Source organism: Enhydra lutris, unplaced genomic scaffold, assembly GCF_002288905.1.
Source record: "Enhydra lutris kenyoni isolate GAN:26980312 unplaced genomic scaffold, ASM228890v2 scaffoldscaffold76, whole genome shotgun sequence".
Classification (NCBI taxonomy): domain Eukaryota; kingdom Metazoa; phylum Chordata; class Mammalia; order Carnivora; family Mustelidae; genus Enhydra; species Enhydra lutris.
Genome location: NW_019154160.1, coordinates 5,508,422 through 5,530,972, shown reverse-complemented (window position 1 = coordinate 5,530,972; position 22,551 = coordinate 5,508,422). Strand labels below are relative to the sequence as shown.

General features: G+C 45.5%; 1 long non-coding RNA gene across 1 annotated transcript; it reads left to right on the top strand.

The window, feature by feature from the left end:
- The first annotated feature begins 12,143 nt into the window (after positions 1–12,143).
- LOC111160538 lies at positions 12,144–22,192 on the top strand. Its single transcript, XR_002641492.1, has 3 exons — positions 12,144–12,260; positions 20,513–21,555; positions 21,669–22,192. It is a non-coding gene; the product is annotated as an uncharacterized LOC111160538 (long non-coding RNA).
- The last annotated feature ends 359 nt before the right edge of the window (positions 22,193–22,551 follow it).

Here is a 22,551-nt window from a genome sequence, read left to right as displayed (position 1 = left end):
GGCTTATGCCTGGTTTCTGTCTCCCCTCTTGTTTTTTACACATTGGGCGTGAAGATGCTTCTTCACTGACCTTCAATTTCCAGTTCAGCCCTGGACATTTCCCAGGTGGCTTCAGCTGGACACCAGCTCTCTAGCTCTGATTCTCTTCAACAGGGCACCAGTCCTAACCCAATGCTATTGAGCTCCAAATCATGCGCTGACCTGCTAGGCCAGTGCCTTTGATCCCCAAGAGTGTGTGTGGTGTGTGCACGTAAGCGTGCATGTCTTTGTGTGAAGGTGCAGTGCTCAGAAGTTTGCCCATTAGGAATGATCACCTTCTCTCTTATCTGACCAAGATATATCTTAGGTAAGTTGGGAACCCTCTAAGAGCCTCAATATTCTTATCTTTAAAATAAGGATAATATTAGTTATTTCCAAATGCTGTCGTGAGGATTTAAATTTAAAAAATCACATCCCATTTAGCAGAGTCTTTGGCACCTGGAAATTGCTCAATAAATGGTTGCTCATCTCAAGTCTTAGCACTATTATGATGATCAGATCTCACCAGCCAGATTTCTGGTGATCTCTTCTTTCTCTAATATTTGGTAGCACTTAAATCTGAACCCTGAAATTGATTGTTCAGTCACATGTTAACTTGTGTTATCCTCTTGATTCCCAAACCAGACTATAAGGAGATCAAGAACAAGGATGATACATTATATTTTTCTTGTGTCTCCTACAAAATTAAGCACACAGTAATTTTTGACAGTGGAGAAGTAGAGAAGCCAAGAAGGTAAGAAAACCAAGAGAGGTCTAGGAGAATGCACTTTTGAATGGTACCTATAAAAGGGGTCTTCCACCAAGACATAAGCAAACACTGGTGCATCTCTGAGCTTACCAGACAAAGTTCCAGCTTGGAAATCATTCCCACCCTTAAACTCATAAGCAGAGCAACAAATCTCTCCATCCAAAGATGTGATGGTCATCCTTCCACACCAAGCATATCACATTTCTCCTCCCCTTTCTGCCATAGACACTGATCTCAAGGAGTCATAAAACAGAATGCAGTACTTCTTCACAAATAGATTGGAGTTCCCAGACTAAAAAATGTTGTTAATGCCCCACATATTGCTGTTTGTAGTCATAGGGCTAAGGGGAATGCAGACCCTCATCTAGTCTCAGTGTTAACAGGATTCCGGAAAGCCCTCTCTATCTTCACAAGTCCAGCCCTCCCCCTTTATTTAGTCAGTGGTTTTCCACTCCATGCCTGGAACTTCTCAGAAGGTGACTTGAGGAGCTGGAGGGCCTATCATGGGGTTGAAAATATATGTAGGAGCCCCCACTACATATGCCCATTTGGAGAAGTCCACACTCTTTCCCTCTTTCCCATGCCATTTGTCACCATAAATATTTTGCAAGCTATTACTCAGGGAAATGCAGTAGGAAGCCACTTGCAGGAAGCTCGTGGGCTCTCCTGGGTGTGGGCTCATGTTGTCCCAGAAGGGACTTCCCATTAGTGGAGTTGTATGGCCTTTGAGAGGCATTGGAGTGGGTTCTTGATTAGCTTTGAAAGGAAGCCAAATGACCTCTAACCACCAACTGGTCCTAATTCTACTGTTATGTTTAAGTCTTCTCTCGGCCAATCTGATAACCAGCAGTAGCAGATTAGTGAGTACAGCTATTCTCACTATTTCTAGGATGGCTGCCATTTTCTTGCATGGAAAGGAATCGGGCCCGCAGCATTTGCTGCCATGTCCTCTCTGCTGGAGCAGCAATTAGTCGCGCCATTGAATTCTAAGCCTCTCTTTGGGCAATTACAGCACCTTCTATTATGAGCTTGTTGAGAGTTGGTTTGGGTAAAATTCTGCTTATTTTCTTGCTCCACAGGAAAAACACATTCTGTTCCCTTGCCCAAAGCAACTGTGCCTCTAAACCTGTTCAGGGCATCTGGCTTTTGAGATCAATGGCAACACAGACACAATTGGGCCGTGTTTTTCTCAAGAGCCAATCTCTCCCTTTCACAGATCTCAGCAGTGTCAGATTAAGGGAGCAACAACTGGGCTGAGCCATCCATCAAAACAAACCAGTCAACCCATAAATAAACTGCTGGGGTACCTCAAGGGACTTAGAAGAAGTTCTCATTGTCTCACTTTTGCTTAAATACGTAATTTCCACAAGGGGTTGGGTAGCATATACTGTCCTGGCAGACCCCACTGTCTGTGTGGTGACTGGCACACTTTCCGTATTCCACACTGCCCTTCTGAGGACACTTCAGTAGAGACAGCTTGGAGAGAAGTGACATTTCACAGAGAGGCAATCTCTCAGCATGCTCAGTGTGTGACAGAAATAGGAACCATGTTTTCTGTCCTGGTGATAAGAAAATGCTCTCTTACAAAACTCAAGAGCACTTATGGGGACCTTACTTGGACACATGATTGCTCTAGAGGAATACAGACAACCCAACATCTGGCGCACATCCCAGCTACATCCCGTATCTTGTTTCTAATGCTTTACCTTTGGAGTTTGTGAGTTTGTGGAAATTCTTCTGTGAAGATGTCCCTTTTTCCTGAATATTTGACTTATTTGTATGGCAACTCTTAATGAAACAGAAAGAACCATCTCTGTATTTCTATATTGTATTTATTCATTGATGTTTGTCTTCCTTACGTGGTGTGTCTTATCTGCCTTTTCATGCCTGGGGTCTGGCATTAGGGCTTCCGCTGGGTGGTCTGAAGAAGACAACACACGGGGCTCAAGTGGAGACTGAAGGCTTCATTCAGCTGATGCATGGCAGGCAACACCTGAAACCAGGTGATCGCTTGCCTGTCAGAGCAGGGGTGGAGTTCTTCGGGGTGAAGGAAAGACAGGTGCTGTGTCCTGGTGGTCTGGGTCAGGAAGAGGTTTTGGTCTTTTATTGGTGTGAAATGGGTTCCAGTTTTCATGAAGGGATTGTGGACGCGGCCCCATCCTAGTACCTGTTCAGAACAGCACCTTCGAGAACTGTTTTTACAAACTTTGCTGTTTGTTGATTAGTTGGGGGCCACAGGGAGGGGAAGGTTAGGGAAACAAAGGGGATAGCAGGTTAGGGTTGAAGGCAGTGGGGAAGCGAGAGCAATCTGTCATGCCAGTTGAAGCCTTTTAGAGAGTAAATGCCAGTAAGCATTTGTTGAATGTATGAAGATATGGCTGAAAAAGTCTAGGGTCCATGTCTGAAATACCAAACATTCTCCTCGTTGGACAAGTGTAAAATATGGTCCAAAAGCAAGAGCTCAAAAACTTCCCAGGAATCTGGGCTGAGTCAGAAGAAAGAGCAGAGCTTGCCGAAAGGGGACATATCACTAGCTTAAGAAATCAGGCATTTAATACAGAGCAGTTTGTGAGCTCTCAGAAGAGAGTTGAGTCCTGATTCCCCAGTAGCAACCTCCCTTCTCTGCCACTTCCATGCCCTCAGGTTCAGAAAAGGTGATAGAAAGCGGTACTCACACCACTGGGGGACGGTGTTACCACTGGGTAACTCTGGGGGAAGATGGAACAAACTGGGTTAACATAAGGAGGGATGTGTCAGAAAAGTCACTCTTAATCCGTCCAAAGAATAGAATGTTTAGCTAGAACTATGCTAAGTATGAACAAGATGGAAAGAAAATGGCCCAGTAACTTGGCACACTTGCCCCCTCTCCCCAGGCTCCCCTCCCCTCCCCTCCCCCTACCCATGAAAAAGAGGAACATCACATGCATTCAAAACACAGAAGAAGAATCCAGTCTGGAAAAAATTATAACCCTTAAATCAGCATATTCCCCATGAGTGTTTCAAACTACAGGTGAACTTAGTAAGAATATACACTATTTATTTTATTTATTTATTTATTTAATATTAGTTTCAAGGGTAGAATTTAGAGATTCATCAGTTGCATAGAACACCCAGTGCTCATCGCATCACGCGCCCTCCTTCACGCCCATCCCCCAGTCAGCCCATCCCCCACCCACTTCCCCTCCAGCAACCCTGGGGTTATTCCCTATAGTTAAGAGTCTCTTATGGTTTGTCTCCCTCTTTGTTTTCATCTTATTTTATTTTTCCATCCTTCCCCTATGTTCATCTGTTTTGTTTCTTAAATTCCATGTGTAAGCCAAAGCATATGATAATTGTCTTTCTCTGATTGACTTATTTCACTGAGCGTAATACCTTTAGTTCCATCCACATCATTGCAAATGGCAAGATTTCATTCTTTCTGATGCCTGAGTAATACTCCTTTGTCTATATGAACCATATCTTCTTTATGCATTCATCTGTTGATGGACATCTGGGCTCTTTCCACAGTTTGGCTATTGTGGCCATTGCTGTTATAAACATTGGGGCGCACGTGCCCCTTTGGATCACTATGTTTGTATCCTTTGGATAAATTAAAAATCATATGCACTCATTGTTAAAAGACAAGCACAGAGAGGAAATGGAGCAATATCCATAGAATTCTGGAGGAAAAAGCTCCTGAAGAAAATTGGCCCCAGTGGTCATTTAAATATAAAGACAACAGGTGGACATTCACAAGCAAGAAATGTGGCATATGTGACTCTCATAAGCTTCTTGATAAAAACTGCCCAGTGATAAAATGTAACTGTTCGAGAGGTGAATCAACATGAATTTAAAAATAGAAAAACTGTGGTCACCAAACAGACACGAATGCAGAATTTGTTTAACCGCAGGACTAAGTTGAAGCCACTGGGAGAGTCACAATTGCACCATGGAACAGGAGCGTCAGGAGCTCTCTGAAGGTAAAGACAATGCACGGGACACATAGTGGGAGGTAGGGACAAGAGGACACTGGAGGGAGGCTTAAGAACACTGGATATCTTGTCTCTTATAGCGAGTAATCAATATTTTCTGAAGCTGAAACATGTACTTTAAAGAAAGGAGTCAGCTTTTTAAATGATTTTTATAGCCTTTTTTCTTAAATGTGATGAGATATTTAAGGAACTAACATCTTGAGAGCAGCATTTTCTAACCACCTATCCACATATCCTTTTATCCATTCATCAAACTGTCTTTTTATGTGCAGTGGGCCCTTGAACAACACGGGTGTGAATTACATGGTTCTGCTTAGACACAGATTTTTTTTCAATAAATACAATACAGAACGGTGAATGTGTTTTCCTTATGATTTTCTTTATAACATTTCCTTTTCTATGGGTTACTTTACTGTAAGAACATGGCATATAGGGACGCCTGGGTGGCTCAGTGGGTTAAGGCCTCTGCCTTCGGCTCAGGTCATGATCTCAGGGTCCTGGGATCGAGCCCCACATCGGGCTCTCTGCTCAGCAGGGAGCCTGCTTCCTCCTCTCTCTCTGCCTGCCTCTCTGCCTACTTGTGATCTCTGTCAAGCAAATAAATAAAATCTTAAAAAAAAAAAAATAACATGGCATATAGCACAGATTTTTGCCCGCCCAGGGGGTTGGCACCCCAACCCCTGTGTTCTTCAAAGGTCAAGTGTAGAGGCAAAGAGAGATGTTTGGGGTCAAGATCACCAAATGTTAACACTGATTATTACTAGGGATTACTTTAGTTTCTTCTTCCTGCTTTTCTTTACTGTTTGAATTTTTAATAATGAGCCAACGTTTATTTTATAAAAATAGTAAAAGCATTATTTTGGCCAAAAATTAGAGGGCCGCATCATCCAGCCAGTTTTTCTTGTTGGTCAAATTTGAGCCTTGGGTAAGATTTCTTCTAACCACATCTTCAATTTGGAGACAAAAGATCACCAGCAAGACTAGCCAAGGGATTTCAAATTCCCTTCTAAGCTTATGAACTTCAATTGTATTAGCATTCGAGACAGAACTTAAGGAGAGGGAGCTGAATGGAAAAAAGGAGATAAGAAGGAAACTCCATTTTGACCATGAAGCATATGGCAGGATTGTAAGACTGCAGAGAAGCTCAAGATGTCAGCTCAGGATGAGAGCAAGAGGGAAAGCACACCTGGAAATGATGGTAATAGTGAGACTTCCAACATGTGAGCATGACTGAGGACCCAGGGAATGTGAAGTGGAAGACAGGCATTAATGATGGCAGAAGGAAAGAGGCAGACATGGGTATCAATGATGGCAGAAGGAAAGAAAGAGGCAGACATGAGTATCAATGATGGTGGAAGGAAAGAGGCAGACATGGGTCAGGACACTGCTGGTTGGAGAGCACTGGGAAGGACACAAAGGATGCCGTGCAGATTCCCACCTGCCCTGTGTGCTGCCAGAGTAAGACGGGGGTGTGTGTATGGGGGTGGCACACTGCAAGACCATAAGCAAAATGTCAATCCCAGGGCACCTGGGTGGCTCAGTCAGTTAAACGTCTGCCTTTGGGTCAGGTCATGATCCTGGGGTCCAGGGATCGAGCCCCACGTTGGGCTCCCTGCTCAGCAGGAAGTCTGCTTCCCCCTCTCCCCACCTTACCTTTTGCTCTCTCTTGTTCTCTCTCTCTCTCAAATAAATTAAATCTTTAAAAGATAAAAATGTCAATCCCTCCAAGCCCAATGCATCCAGTCATCTTAGATGCAGAGGATAACAATATATATGCTACTACAACCTGACAAATCCGGGGAAGCAAGACCCTTGCATTTAGCCAAAATGAAATCACCTGAAATCTTTCATGACTCCAAATTTATTCTGAGCAACAATGTGTCTGGGTGACAGCTTTATTTTCATCACCTTAGTCGGTGTTGCAAGGAACGTATATAAAGTTCCAGTTCTGGTCTCTCCGCCTGGGGGGAGTGTCTTGCGAGCGCCAACAACAGAAGCCACCGCTACAGTGAAAGACATCCAGGGGCTAATCTTAGACTGGCTGCAATACGAAGGATCCAGAGGAGGATAAAGGCAAAGAAAAGACCTTAATCAATTGGAGTTTAACCTTTGGTTCGATACGTTGTGTCTTGTGGTCAGAACTGCAAAGGCTGAGGCGGCTTTGCTTTAAAAGTGGCGTTGATGACTTATCAGAAACATTTCTATCTGCGAGATCGTTCGGGTGAGAGGATACTCCAGAGTCATTTCTGTTCTACTTAGCATTTAGATAGCACCAGAGAGCTGTGCAGGGTTATTAATAGACATCTTGTACTTTCAAAGCAATTTACACTCTTTCTGGACAGTCCCCTTATCCGTAGGGTCGGGGGTGGGGGGTTGGTTGAGGCTCCTCCTTTAGGACCATTTTCTCTTCCTGCCGAGGATGGGCCCTTGGCTCAGAAATCAGCTTCCCCAGCAGCGCCGTCCTCATCCAGGAAGGACAGCTGTCTTAATCCTCTGCGAGACAGGCCACTCCTCGTACAAGGACACAAAAAGAAGACGGGGGACACCCGAAGATACTCATGATGTGGCTCTAGACGAAATAGGGGATTGAATTTTACTCCCTCTGGCACTGACCTTTTCCCTGTTGAGACCACTTCTCACGCTCACGCTGACCAGGACATTCAGGGGCTTCAAGATCCCCCATGTTTTCCCACAATCCCTCACTGGGTATCCCCCCGACTCCCCACTCACTCCACCCCCCCCCCCCCCCCCCCCCCCACCCCCCAGGCAGCAGCACTTCCTTCTCCTGCAGACAGCTGCCTGGGCACTTTTCGCTTGTCCTGGAACTGGGACCAAATTTCTAGAGCTAAAGGCCAGCGGTGCTTGGTTCCCCATATCCCGAGACAGCTTTCAGGGACTGACAGCACAGAACTGGCCTTCCCTCACCCCGACCTTCTCTCTCCGGGCTGTAGGCGCGGCTGAGGCAGGAGACACAGGGAAAGTGTCCCTGTACTTGTGTCCCTGTACAAAGCGTGGTGTTTGGGTTAAGAAGTGAGTCCCTTCCTTCCACTGAGCCAACTGGGGGGGGGGCCTTGGAGAGAATCGCTTCTCAAGGTTGGAGCTTCCTGTCCGAAGAGGAGATGGCGGGGTGCCTTCTCAAAGTGTGCAAGCCCGGGACAACTCCGTCTGGGGGGGGCACCCTGATGAAGAAAATACAATGTGTCCTAAGGTGCAGTGCTTTGCAGCGTCCCCTGCCCCCAGTGCAGGGCTGAAGGCAACCTCCCAGGCGCAGATTCCGAGTTGGGGAGAAAGATGGTGGAGTGGGGGCAGGCCAGGCGGCAGAGCCAGCTCAGAGTCTGGGGCAGCCAGGAAAGGTCTCCCCTGGATGGCGTGGAAGTCATACAACATGGTGGGGCTGAGCTAGCTTGCTATGCTTTATTCCTGGGAGCTGTTGCCTGGCTCAGGGATCCCACTCGCAGACGCTAGGAGATGGAGGATGGAGAATGGGCACTTTAGGGGATAGAAAAAAGCCAAGGGAGGCCAAACGGTGTTCTTCCAGAAGGTCACAGCAGTGGACATTGCCTCTCAGAGGCTCCCAAGGCCGGACAGTGTAAGCCCCGGGAGCAGGGCTGCCCCAGAAAGGCGGTTAAATGGAGACATTTACCTTTCCTTCATCCTTCACTGGGCAGCCAGTGGAATGTTGGAAAGTGGAGGAAAAAGGCATGTGAATCATATAACCTTTTAACTTCCTTAACCCTGCTACTTCTATATCTGAATTTCAGACACAGGAGTATAAATTGTGGTTGGCTTGTTTAGAGTCTAATGAGACATTAAGTCTCATTTAACACCTGTAAGTTTTAACGTCTATGCAATGTACATATAAAAATAATCCTATTGTGGAATTTTAAAAGTAATTTTATATTATTTTTTGTCTCATTGCAAAACAATACGTATCTTCCATAGGCAATTTAGAAAACAAGGACAAATTTGAGTCTATGTGTGTGTGTGTGTGTGTGTGTATGTGTGTTTAATGTTACTGCAGTAACATTAAACATTAAACACTTAATATATCTATCCTCTTCAATAGGCAAGTTTTTGTTTGTTAACAGAGCAAAAGAGCAACCATTTATTTAGCTCACAGTTCTGTGGGTTGGTGATTTGGGGCTGGGCTTCCCTAGGGCAGTTCTCATCCATTTTTTTGAGAGAATATTGGTATATAACATTGTGTAAGTCTCAGGTATACAATATTGCAATTTGACATCTACACAGTGATCGCCCATCAAAATTCTAGTTACCATCCATCACCAGACAATTGACCCCCTTCACCCATTTTACCCTACCTCCACCCTCTTCCCCTTTGGTAGTCATTAATCTGTTCTCTGCATCTACGAGTTTGTTGTGTTGTTTTGTTTGTTCATTTATTTGTTTTATTTTTTTTAGATTCCACATATGAGTGAAGCCATATGGTATTGGTCTTTCTCTGTGTTATTTCACTTAGTGTCATGCCCTCAAGTTCCATCCATGTTGTCACAAATAGCAAGATCTCATTGTCTATGGCTGAGTAATACTATAGTGTGTGTGTGTGTGTGTGTGTGTGTGGTGTGTGTGTGTGTGTGGTGTGTTTATGTGTGTGTGTGTGGTGTGTGTGGTATGTGTGTGTGTGTGTGTGTGTGTGTGTACTATATCTTTATCCATTCATCCCCTGAAAGGACACTTTGGTTGCTTCCATATCTTGACTATTGTGACTAATGCTGCGAACATAGAAGTGCATATATCTTTTTGGTTTAGTGTTTTTGTTTTCTTCAGATAAATAACCAGAAGCAGAATAGTTAGATCATACAGTAATTCTCTTCTGAACTGTTTGAGGAATCTCCATACAGTTTCCCACAGTGGCTGCACCAATTTACATTCCCACCAAGAGGGCATGAGGGCCACTTTTTCCACACATCCTCACCAACACTTGTTATTTCTTGACTTTTTGATAATAACTGTTCTAACAGGTATAAAGTGATAGCTCACTGGGGTTTTGCTTTGCATTTCTTTAATAATTAATGATGTTAAGCATCATTTTCTTAAAGATGCTTAGAACTTTTCTGGTCTGTTGGCCATCTGTATGTCTCCTTTGGAAAAAATATCTATTTAGATCTTCTGTGCATTTTTTATATGGGGTTATTTTAAAACAGGTAAGTTTTTCCAAAAAGCTAAGTATGAACTGAAAGCAATAAACAGGGCTATTTTTGTGCTGGACGTCTCAGAGATGGGGGTGGTCTCACTGCTTCCCGACCAGAGCGATCACTGTTTGCAGTTAGTTTGTGAGAGGGGATTTCCTTCGGAGGCCTGAAGTCATGGCATCTATGGACCTGAAATCATTTTTCCTAGCTCTTAGTGAGCCTAGGACGGGTAGCCGTGGAGGGCATTGGGTCAGGGCAGCAGGAAGGTGGGACAGCAAAGGCAAGGCAAGCCCAGGATAGAAGGCAGAAGGTAGATCTGGGGCTACGGGCCTCTGACGGGGCTGCTTAGAATTCTCCCGGAAAGCAGAGTGGGAGGCCAGGGGTATGAAAGGCTATGGGTCAAACTAGGCAGGGGGTCTGCAATCATATTTCCTCTCTCTTTGATCTCCTCCTATGTGCCAGCCACTGGTCACACGCTGGTGGCAGAGATGACCAAAGTTCCACACCAGTCCCCCAAAACCAACAGTCCAGGGGCAAGGACGGTGGGAGTGAAGCATTCATTAAAATGAATCAGCTCCATTAGAGAAGTTGGAACCAGGTGCTGCAAGAGGTCGAGGGGCAGGAAGTGTGCAGGGAGCCTCGCCCAGGGGGTGGCGCCTGAGTTGAATAGGGGTTGGCAGATAGAGGGGACAGCTTGCACGGGGCGGGAGGCACAGCCGAGCGTGGGCCGATGGGCGGGTGAGCAGCTCAGGGAGGGGCGTGTCAGCATTTGGGGAAGAGAAGCAGGAAGTTCTAAAAGTCAGAGTTGATTTTGCTCTAATTAGCTGTCGGGTTTTGTTCTGATTAGCTGTCCCAGAATGGGCTGACACGGGCTCTGTAGTCAGGCCAGTTAAGACTCGACTGTTCGCTCTGGTCTGTGCAAAGCAGTTTGGTCGCAGGCAGGCTCCCCTCGCTGAGCCTTCCTTGCCCGCCTGTACACAAAGGGGTCAGACCCGAGTCTTCAGGCTGTGCTAAGGACCAAGGGAGGAGACCAGCATGAGAGCACTTCTCTGCCAGGGGCCCGGGAAGCCATGGCTTCCTTCTACCCTGCCTGAAAGCCCGACTCTCCCAGGAGACACAGCCTGCCGCATGCCCAGCTGGAGGCTTCACACTCCATCTTCTGAGGGCCACATGGTGTCACTTCTTTGCTACCAGCCTGGAGCCTGTGACAGCGGAGTTCAGTTGAGCCCGGGAGGGGTGTGGAGTTTGGAACAACACCAACCCCGTGTTTGTGTTCCGGGAGAGGCCTTTCCGGCAAAGCGGCCCACACAGTCCTGTGAGCTCAGGACACTGGGGGCAGCTCCAAATGAAACCTGGCAGAAGGTCTCACCAGATAAGCTCCAGCCCTTGTCATCCCCCTGGATAGTGACCACTGCAGGGTGCCCTCGTCCGCCACCGACAGAACCCTCTGTCCTCGGTCAGAGCGTGATGGTGGAATTGTGTCCCCCCGCCTAATTCACATGCCACAGACCTGACCCCCAGCCCCTCAGATTATAACTGCATTTGGAACTAGGGTCTTTAAAGGGGGTATTTAAGTTGAAATGAGGTCATTAGCATGGGCCCTAATTTAATAGACCCGGAGTTCTTCCAAGAAGAGGAGATTAGGACATAGAGGCACACAGAGGGAGGGCCATGTGAGGACACAGGCAGAAGATGGCCACCCGCACGCCAAGGCCAACCCCACCAACACCTTGGTCTCAGACTTCCAGCCTCCAGAATGGGCAACAATAAATATTCATTGTTGAAGCCCCCCTCCCCACAGGTGGTACTCTGTTAAGGCACTCCCAGGCAGCAAATACGCCATCTGTCCGTCTTCACTCCCCCTTTCCACTGTTCTTGTCGACAAAGACCAAACCCAACACACTTTGCCAGGGCTCTTGCGTCCATGCTGTGTCCCAGGTCCCTGCACCTGCCAGCCACGGGTGGCCAGTGTTCTTCTGTGGGAAAGGCATTCCTTCCCGTGCGCTCACACCCTCAGCACGAATGGCCCCTTCCACGACCGCTTCAACCCCACAGCTCTCCCTTCCCCGAACCCCTGTCATCTGGGAGCCTTAATGCTTTCTCCTTGCTTCCTGCATGGTGAACTTGTGGCCTCAGTGCGAGGACAGCCGTTCCGTGGCTGGAGGAGGTGGCAGCCTGGTTCAGCGTCAGAGTCACCTGTCGACCAACCAAAGACCAAAGAGCAAGCCGTGACGTGAAAGACGTCTGTCTGCTGGGGTGTCAGGGATCGCCGTCCAAGAGGCACACACTCGGAAGCATGCTCTGGAGAGACAAAGGAGGTTGGAGTTTCTCGAGAGGAAAGAGGGAATTTACGTAAGTTGTTTTGAACGGAATGTGGTTGGTGCTGCTGTAGCTACAGTTACACTAATCTCGGTGTGATTGGTTGCTAGGGCCAGTGTTAGGCAGAAAGTCCATTTAGGCTCATTTTGTGATAGAGTAGATGTGTTGGCTTTTAGCTGAGTTCAGCAAAAATTCCAAGAATTTGAGATAGAAGGCACGCCCACCTCCTCAATGCCCTCCCTCTTGGCAACGCTCACTGTCTCTTATTCTCTATGTTGTCACACGCAGAGCTGTTTGAGTCTTAGCTCCAACTTCCTGGCTCTACTGCCTTGAGCTCTGGTTTCCTTACCTGTGTTGCTATAGGGAAGGCATCCTTACTTAGCGGGCCCTATGCATTCAGTAGGGTTGGCCCTTTGGCCAACCAGATCAACCCCAGCCTGAAATCCATGGCTCCTTTCTTGGCCCACAGTGGGAGAGGTCATGATTCCATGTTGTACCATCCAGTGCCACCACTGGAACCCCAAGTGGGCTCCCTGGTCCTGGGGTCCCACGTCTGCCAGCCTGAACTCACTTTTGTCCTCTGTGGTAGATGTCCAGCCCACTGCCATTTGTGGGCTAGTTCAGGACCCCGACCCACTGAGGCTGTGCCTTCACACGGTGCTGTTACCTGGCAGGCTTGCACAAGAGGCCAGGGACAACGAGGCGTTTGTCTTACTTCTGCAGACCCAGAGGTACTGTCCTTGTTGTAACGGCCACACGTACAGCGGAGTATGCCGACTTCCTTTTTTCCTCAGACACCATTTCTATGGGGTTAAAGCAGAACAGCTCTGCCTCTAGGACTCTCAGAAAGCACCGACAGCCAAGATTTAGCTGCAAACTGTAGAGCAAGGGCCAAAAACCTTGTCTGTAGAGACTGCTGAGCACCAAACAGGTGTGTGAGCTGAAATTGGGGAGGGGTGTAATTATGTCAGAGGTAACGAAAGTAACCAGACTAAAGATAAAGGGAAAGCATATTGATAAAAAATAAATAAATAAATAAACCCTATGAGTTTTCATAGGGGTCGATTATAATTCCTTTTATTTGAATTCAGAAATCTTTCCCAAGCACAGCTAAATTTTTTCTTGAACAGTCTATGACAGTCCCTTGCTACAGGACGTTAAAAGGGCAACTTTTTCATGGCCAATTAAGGAGTATCATCAGGATGGCCAGTATCAAGACAGAACAGCCCCTAGGGTTGGCCGCCTGCACTGACTTTACCCATGAGCATCAGCCAACCAAGAACTGAAGTTTCTGTAATGGGACATTTAAAAAATAGCCCTTCTCAGCCTTTCTGTCTGCTGTGATTTACTATTGATTCAGGAGCAGGAGACCAATTCCCTTTGGGAAATGTGGTGTGGTGGTACTTTGGGCTCTTTTCAGAGGTGGGTCCAGTCGGTCTTGTATCCAGGTGTGAACTATGAGGAAAATCTATACAAGCCAAACCGAAATCTTAGCGTCGCCCCTTTGTTGAGGTGTACAGGATAACAGAGCTCAGACTGTGGTGCGGATAAGCAGGTTTAAGGACAATGCCTCACCAAACGGACCTCTCCTATAGCACCCCCCCCAGCTCCCATGGGCTCCATGGCCCTGCTCACTGCTGGGGAGTCGACACCAGCAACTCTATGAAGTTTCTGGGGCTTGGAGCAGGAAAAAACTATGGGGACCCTCTTTAAGAAAAAGAGCCAAAGTTATCTTAATTTGACAAATTTTCCTAAAACATAGGGGCATGTGAACACTTGGTGGGGGTCCACCCTCTGATGTTGGAAGGGGGCTGAGGCTCCTGGGCTCTCAGGAGTGCTGGTGGCCACGTGTTCCCAGGCAAATCCCAGGGCCACCATTACCCCTTGGGCTGGGGTATCCTTCCTTCCCCAGCTTCCTTCCCCACCTTCATTCCTTCTCCAGACTTTAGTGTCAGACACAAAGAGAAGCTCTGCTATGTCCTCCGGGCCTCAGTTTGCTCTTCTCTTTAAGTGAGGGCTTAGGATGTTATCTTCAGAAAGTGTCTGGAACATTCTCTGCTCTCAATAAACCTTCGTTATTCTGTGCCTATTTCTCAGACCTCTTGCCCGAATTCTTGACCACTCAGCTCTGGTTTCTATGTCTGATTCCAGCACAAAAATTACAGCTAAGATTTATAAGAAGAATCCTTCCCCCTGAGGGGGGAAAACAGCTACCAGAAGAGACCAGGAACCATGAGAAGCATGAATGTTGGGACGCGCCAAGGATGACATTGTCTTGTCTATCACAGTAGACTTGTCTATCACAGTAAACAACCCAACCCAACTTAAATTTTAAATATCCACCTAGAGGGGATTGGTAAAATGGAAGTATCATGATTCAGCAGAATACGCTAAACTCATTTTAGATGACATCAACAGATTTCCATAACACCTCGCTAAGTGACTAATACAGACCATGGAACTGTATTTACAGTGGGACTTTGTTTTTGCAAAATGAACTAACATACTTTCCACACACACAGAAGCAGACCCGTTGTCTTACAAACGTTACCCGTGGTGATCTCAGGATGGTGAAGAGGGGTCCATTTTCTTGTATCGCTTTCCTGCATTTCCTACAAGACCACTGCCCAGCAGGTGCCCCAGGCACACCCAGGCCCCCTCTTTTCTCGAGCCCACTCCTTTGAGCTGACAATCAATTTTCATCCTTGAGTGGTGCGCTATTGCAGGGCTCACACTAGTGAATTTAGAAACAGCACGCGCCTCCAGCCAGTTATCACTGTGACGCTAGAAGAATTATTACTTTCTCCATCTTGGGGCTCTGACGGTTCTTCAGGAAATTGAGCTGGAAGTTTAATAATAAGTGTCTTTGTGAACGGCATTTTTATTGGAACTTGAGCCTTTGATTTCAGAGATGTGAAGCACACTGTTCCACTGAGTAGGGAGCTTTCTTGGACCATTATAGTCGTCAAATTTAGCTCAAACAGGAGTGTCTGTACGGACCACCTATACAGGTGATGTAAACGTCAGGTGCTCCCCATTCCAGCTCCCCGTGTCCAGGGGGCTCCATGGTGTGTGAGGCAGCCAGCTTCCTAAGGAACCATCCGTTTCATCTGTGCAATTGTATTTCTGAACAACAGCCTGTAGAGTAGCTGAGAAAGAATGGTCAAAAAATACCCAAGAACAGTGATTGAAATGGTTTCTAAGGATTTCTAATGTTTCTATTCTGTGATTCCGTTTTACCAATAATAATGTTAAGCAAAAGCATATCTTTCGTATTTAATTTCGTGGTTTTACAAACTACTCTGTAAAAACTGTAAACACAATTCTGTTGATACAGAATTCATATGACCATACAACGCACCCATTTGAAGTGTACAGTTTGGTAGTTTTCATAAAGTCTCAAGGCTGTGCAACTGTAACCACGATCTAATTTTAGAACAATTTTTTTCACCCCTAAAAGAAACTCCAAAACTGTCAGCAGTCACTTGCCATTACCCACTCCTAACCTTTATCCCTGGATTAGGTCACCACTAGCCTACTTGCTGTCTCTATAGATTTGCCGGACACCACATATGAAGGGTATCATCCAGCCCAGGGCCTTTTGTGACTGGCTTCTTCCACGTAAGCACAAAATGTTTTCAAGGTTCTCCATGTTACAATGTGTATCAGCTCTTCACTCCCTTTTATAGCTGAAAAATACTCCATTGAATGAATATACCACATTGCACTTGTCCGTGATGCTTTATGGCTATTTTAAATAAGGCCACGGTGATCATTCAGATACAAGTGTTTTGTAGGGAGATGTTTTCATTTCTCTTGGATGTATCCCTAGGAGTGGAGTTGCTGGATCATACAGTTGCTGTACAGTGTCCATTTCGAGGAACCACCAACATGTTTTTCAAAGGGGCTGCTCCATTTTCCATTTTCACCGGCAGTGAACAAGTGTTCCAATTTCTCTACATCCTCGTCAACACTTATGATTGCCTTAAAAAAAAATCATAGCCATTGTTTGGTTTTCCAAATAACAACCAATGCTCCAGTTTTCTGACTTCAGTGTCCTATAATTCAACTCAATTCTGACACTATCTATCTAGAGTTAGTGTAGACCCCACAGGTTTAAGGGCTCAGTCCCACCAGACTACCACTGGCTCAGACACCAGAGGAAAATAGGGTCCCCAGGCTACCTGAACTTCTGCCCAACTGTCTACACATTTGGGGTTTCCCGTGACCACACCTTAGGTTCAATAATGGGCTAGAATGATTCACAAGACTCGGGAAAGCTCTGTATTTATGATCACATTTTTATTAAAAAAAAATACAGCTTAAGGGCGGCCAAATGGAAGCAATACATAGACAAAGTATGGGCATAAGGGCACAGTGCCTTCATGCTCTCTCCAGGCAAGCCATGCCCCCAGCCTGTCAATGGGGTTCACCAACCCGGAAGTTCTCTTAGTTTCTTTGTTTGAGTGTTTTTAAGCCAAATTTCCATTGAATGAATACCCACAACGGATTAAATCATTGGCCATTGGTGACTGCATTCAATCTCTCTCCTCCCTGCAGGACCAGGAGGGACCTCAATAGCCCTAATCCTCTAATCATGTGGTTGGTTCCTCTAGGAACAAGCCTGTATCCTGAGGCTATCTGGGGGTCCACAGAGAGTCACTACCACAACAAAAACTCAGGTGTGGTCATAAGGAGATCATTATGAATAACAAAAGAAACTCCTGTCACTTGGGAAATTCCAAAGATTTTAGGAACCCTGTGCCAAGAACTGGGGAAAAGAACAAGTATATATTTTTAATTTTACCCCAGCCATTCTGCTGGGTATAAAGTGTTATCTACTGTGCTTTTGATTTGTGGTTCTCTAATGACTAATGATGTGGAGTATCTTTTCAATCGTTTATTGGTCAACTGCTGATCTCTTTATGGAGAGCTATTCAGAATCTTCGCCCATTTTTTATTGGGTTATTGGTCTTCTGATTATTGAGTTATAATAGTTCTTTATATATTCTGGATATATAGACTTGCAAATAGTTTCTCTCAGGCTCCGGGTGGTCTTTTCATTTCCTTGATATTTGTTCTCTGCAATACAGCATTTTTAATCTTCATAAAGTCCAATTTTTCTATTGTTTCCTTTTTTGGCTTGTGCTTTTGGTGTCGTATCTAAGAAAATATTGCCTAACCCAAGTTACAAAGATTGACTCCTTTGTTTTCATCCAAGAGTTTTACGGTTTTAGCTCTTACATTTAGGTCGATAATCCATTTTGAGTTAGTTTATGCGTATTGTTGTGAGAAAGAGGTACAAATTCATTCTTTTGCATGTGGATATATAGCTGTCCCTGTGTAGCTGAAAAGTTTATTCTTTCCCATTGAATGGTCTTGCACCCTTGCCAAAAATCAATTGACCATAAATGTAAAGGTCTGTTTTTTAGACTCTCGCTTCTGTTCCATCGATGGGTATGATTGCTAGTACCACGGTCTTGGTTGTTGTAGCTTTGTAGTAAAATTTGAAGTCAGAAAGTGTGAGCCCTTCTGCTTTGTTCTTTTTCTCTGTTGTTTTTGGGTCTTCTGCATCCCTTGCATTTCCATACACATTTTAGGATCAGCTTGTTATTTTCCACAAAAATCCAGTTGGGATTTTTTAAAAAAAAATTATTTATTTATTTGACAGAGAGAGAGAGAGCACATGTAGGCAGAGAGGCAGGCAGAGAGAGGGGGGGAAGCAGGCTCCCTGCTGAGCAGAGAGCATGATGCGGGGCTTGATCCCAGGACCCTGAGATCATGACCTGAGCCAAAGGCAGAGGTTTTAACCCACTGAACCACCCAGGCACCTCTTGTTGGGATTTTGATAGAGAGTGTTTTGAATCCGTAGATGAACTATTCCAATCTCTGACCATAGCATGCCCTCCCATCTATTTAGATCATTCCTTCCAATGGTTTGGAGTTTTCAGTGTACAGGTTTTGCTCTTCTTTTTATTGAAGTTATCCCTATTTTTTTTCTTTTTCATGCAATTGTAAATGATATTTTGTTTTCTTAATTTTATTTTGAGTTATTTATTACTAGTATTTAGAAATACAATAGATTTTTGTATATTGGTTTGTATCCTGCAACTTTGCTGAACTTCTTTATTAGTTCTAAGAGGTTTTTTTTTTTTTTTTTGTGGATTCTTTAGTATTGCTAGTACCTTTATATACATTATCTCATTTAATCAACAGAAGAGGACTGTAACCCGTGAAGGACAGACATTAATCTCACAATCTTACAGGTGAGGGAACTGAGGCTTGGAGTAGCAAATAACTTGCCTTAGATCCCAGTGTTAATAAATGGCAGAACCTTGACTGATTCTCAGGACAGGGTCTGAAGACAGGGCAGACTGACCACAGAGTCGATTTTCTCACTGTCCCAAAACTCTAAAAGAAAAAAAACTATAACCCGCAAGAAAAAAGAGGTTGGGAAAATTGACAATAGCTGATAAGAAGTGCTAACATATTTTTTCTGGTTGGAAAGTATGGCAGTTACTAACAGGAATAGAAACATCCTTAGGGGGTGCTTGGGTGGCTCAGTGGGTTAAAGCCTCTGCCTTTGGCTCAGGTCATGATCTCAGGGTCCTGGGATGGAGCCCTACATCGGGCTTTCTGCTCGGCAGGGAGCCTGCTTCCCCCTCTCTTTCTGCCTTCCTCTCTGCCTACTTGTGATCTCTGTCAAATAAATAAATAAAATCTTAAAAAAAAAAAAAGATCCTTAGCTTGAGTGTCTAAGGCAGAGTTTAAGAAATTAGTGTGCTTAGAAGAACACTTATACAAACATGGAATGGAATGATTTGCCCAAGTTCTGAAAAAGCCTCAGGACTTGGAAAGTGCAAAATCCTGTAGAAAACAGGGGTGAGGTTTGGCACGGGGATTATGCTATCTGGATACGTACAGGTAAATCTGTACACCTGCCCTAGCATCTGCCGTCCAGTGTCTCTCGGTCCACCTGGGAACAGATAGTTGGTTTACCCTCTGGAAAAGCTGACTGGGGACACTGGAGAGAGTAAGGAGTGGCAGGTGATACGGAGGAAGCAGATAAATGGTGGCACCTCACGCGGGTCATTCTCGATAGCTGGCGGCCAGACTTGCATTCTGCTCGCCCTGCAATCTCTAAGCAGGAGAATAGAGGAGAGGACCTCTCTCAAGTTAGATGGTTGCTGACACTTGGGGTCCCCTCTTGTTGAAAACATGGACTGTCACCAGTCAACTTGTGGAGAGTGTCAAAGGCCTTCCCCACATAATACGAATTGTGGTCAGCTTTTTGTTGTCTGAATTTTTAATATAAAATGGTATTTGAGGGAAGTCTTCAATATCAAAAAGGGAGAGAAATATGAAAAAGGAGCCCGGAGGAAATGTAGATAATGCAAGAGGCAGAAAACTAAAAAACAAAAACAAAAACAAAAAACCCAAAACCTCTTAATATCTTCCGGGAATATGAAAGACCTCTTGGAAACTAAAACCAAGATATGAAAAATAGAAAATAAATGTAAAGCCTTCATTAGCAAGATTGGAGGATGAACTTGAAAATAAGATCCCAAGGAATTGAAATGGGACAACAAAACAAAACTGTGGCAAAAAGAAAAGGAGAGATTAGAAAGGAACAATCTAGGAGTCTCAATGTCTGAAGAAGAGAAACTAGAGAGAGAGAGATCTGCACAGAGAATCTGGTGAAGAGGAAATTTTTAAAGCCATGATATTTGGGACTGAGGGAGAGAAGCTTTAATTGGGAAGGGGACACAGGCCACCCGTAATAATGGACCTCTAAGAAAGTGGGTGGCTCCGTCAGCTAAGCATCAGACTCTTGGTTTCGGCTCAGGTCGTGATCTCAGGGTCGTGGGATCGAGCCCCGCATTGGGCTCTGCGCTCAGTGGGGAGTCTGCTTCAGATTCTCTCTCTCCTTCTCCCACTGCCCCTCCCCCCAAAATAAATAAATAAATCTTAAGAAAAAAAGTGTCACATCATCATTTAGAACTACTAGGAGTAAGGAGGAAACTTCTAAAAGATTCCAGGTATGATGTGTACATGTGTGTTGATATATAAAGGGTTTTTTTTACATCAGAACAGCACTGAACTTCTTAACAGCACAACTGAAAGATAGAAGATGATGATACAACGCCTTTAATATTCTGAGGGACAATGACTTTGAGCCACAATTCTACCCTCAGGCGAACTATTAATCAAGAGCAAGGGTAAGAGAAAGACATTTTCCGAAAACCAAAAACTCAAGTATTTTACCTCCAATGTACTTTCCTTAGGAAGATGTGCTTCAGCCAAAGAAGGAAATTAATCGAGAAGGAGGAAGATGGCACCTAGATAACAGATGATTCAACAAAGGGAATGGCCAAGGGACATCTCAGGGTAATATTCAGCTTCCAGACTGTCACGGGGGTTTGGAGTTCTCTGGGAGGAATTCTCCAGCAGGAGCCCAAAATGGAATCTCTGTATTTGAGTACACATAAGTAATGTTATTGATTTTGAATTCTTTTGGGGTAAAGGGAAGTAATAATTAAAACACAGAAAAATGGAAAACCAAACAACAAAGCAAGGATTAACTCCAGAAAGAAAGAGAGGACGGTAGAAGAAAGGAGGTGGCGTCGCCATAGACTTTTTGGCTTAATAAGGCATCGTATTCGGAGTCGTAGTATTGTAAACACCGCTTATTAACTTAGGAATTGTGACCCAACTCTTGGGAGATGTGTCAAGATTGGGGTGGGAGGTGGAGAAGGAACACTAAATCCTTCTCTCCCTCAGCAAGAAGTCAGCTGTGTCTAAATTGGGCGAATTAGGATTTAGCACTATATGCATATTAGAAATGAAGAGGTTAAAAGCAAGGGGAAAAGCTAGGTGATTTGAGAGGGCTTGCCTCTGAGGAGGGGCCGGGGAGATGATGAAGGGCAGGGCACTGACACTTTGTGTAGTGTTGGTACCATTTGACTTTGAAAACTACGCACATGTGTTTACACAGAGAGAGACAGAGGGGGTGGGGTAAACTTTGGGTCCATGTCTTTCCACCGTATCACAAGACTGAACCAGTTCCCTTTTCGATGTGCAACTTTCTAAGTTTCCTCTCCCAGTGTTTCTAGAGAACGGGGTGCTCTCCTCCGTCTGCCACCCGTGCAGCAGGCCGCATAGGACCCTTGAAACCTCTACTTCCTTCCCTCGGATCCTCGCAGGGGGCCCGGTTCCGGGTCTCATGGGGGGCCCAGTTCTGGGGGTCATGGTTCCTGGGGGCAGACTCCGTTAGAGCATGAAGGCTGATCTGGCTTCCTGCTTTCCCTAGAAGGCATCTGGTTTCCTGGTAAGGAGGTTTTTCTGGCTCCCCCTTTGGCTACACTTGGAAAATAGAGTTGTGGCTACAAAGTCTAACATGAACAATTTAAACTCTGAGTGAGCCTCTGTGTTTCTGCTTAGGTAGCTGTGGAGAGACCCACTGTGGGAAGCTGCTGGAAGCCCAGGACTCAGGACCCCTGTGCACATGAGCTGGCCTCACCCTGGTGGGCGCTTGGACTGCCAACGAGGGACACAGGCTGGTGGAGGGACTAGAGGAGGTCTTAGCGGCCAATGACATGCCTGGTTTGTTGGGTTTTGGGAAAGCCAGCTGGGCTCAGAATCAGCCTGGTGGGTTTGTCTGGATTGTCCCCAGGGCAAGAGGACTGAGCCGACCCTCAGTGGTCACAGAGCAAAGCTGACCTGTATCAGGCAAACCAATCTGTCCCCCTCACCGCCTACCGGCCCAGCCACCCTGTTGGTGCTCACATTTGAGGACTGACATCTGGGCACAGCCAGAGTTGTTTTACTTCCTGTCTTACAGGTGGCTTCCTTGACACGGATGGACCTCTTAAATGGTCACCCATGCTGTCTGGGCTTCTCTCAATTGAATGGGACTAATTCAGCTCCTACATCTTAGAGATTCCGGATAAAGCCTCCACTGCTCCTAAGAGGTAGCTTTCTCAACATGTTTTCTTTTCTTTTCTTTTTTTTTTTTTTTAAAGTTTTTGCTTATTTATTTGACAGACAGAAATCACAAGTAGGCAGAGAGGCAGGCAGAGAGAGAGAGAGGGGGAAGCAGGCTCCCCACCGAGCAGAGAGCCCAATGCGGGGCTTGATCCCAGAACCCTGAGATCATGACCTGAGCCGAAGGCAGAGGCTTTACCCACTGAGCCACCCAGGCGCCCCATGTGTTTTCTTTCTAAATGAAGCACAACTAGACATTTTTTCGAGATCCAAGAAACAAAATGGAACCTCCCTATGACCTCCAAGAGCCAGCCCTGCTCCTTCAAAATGTGTCAGCCCA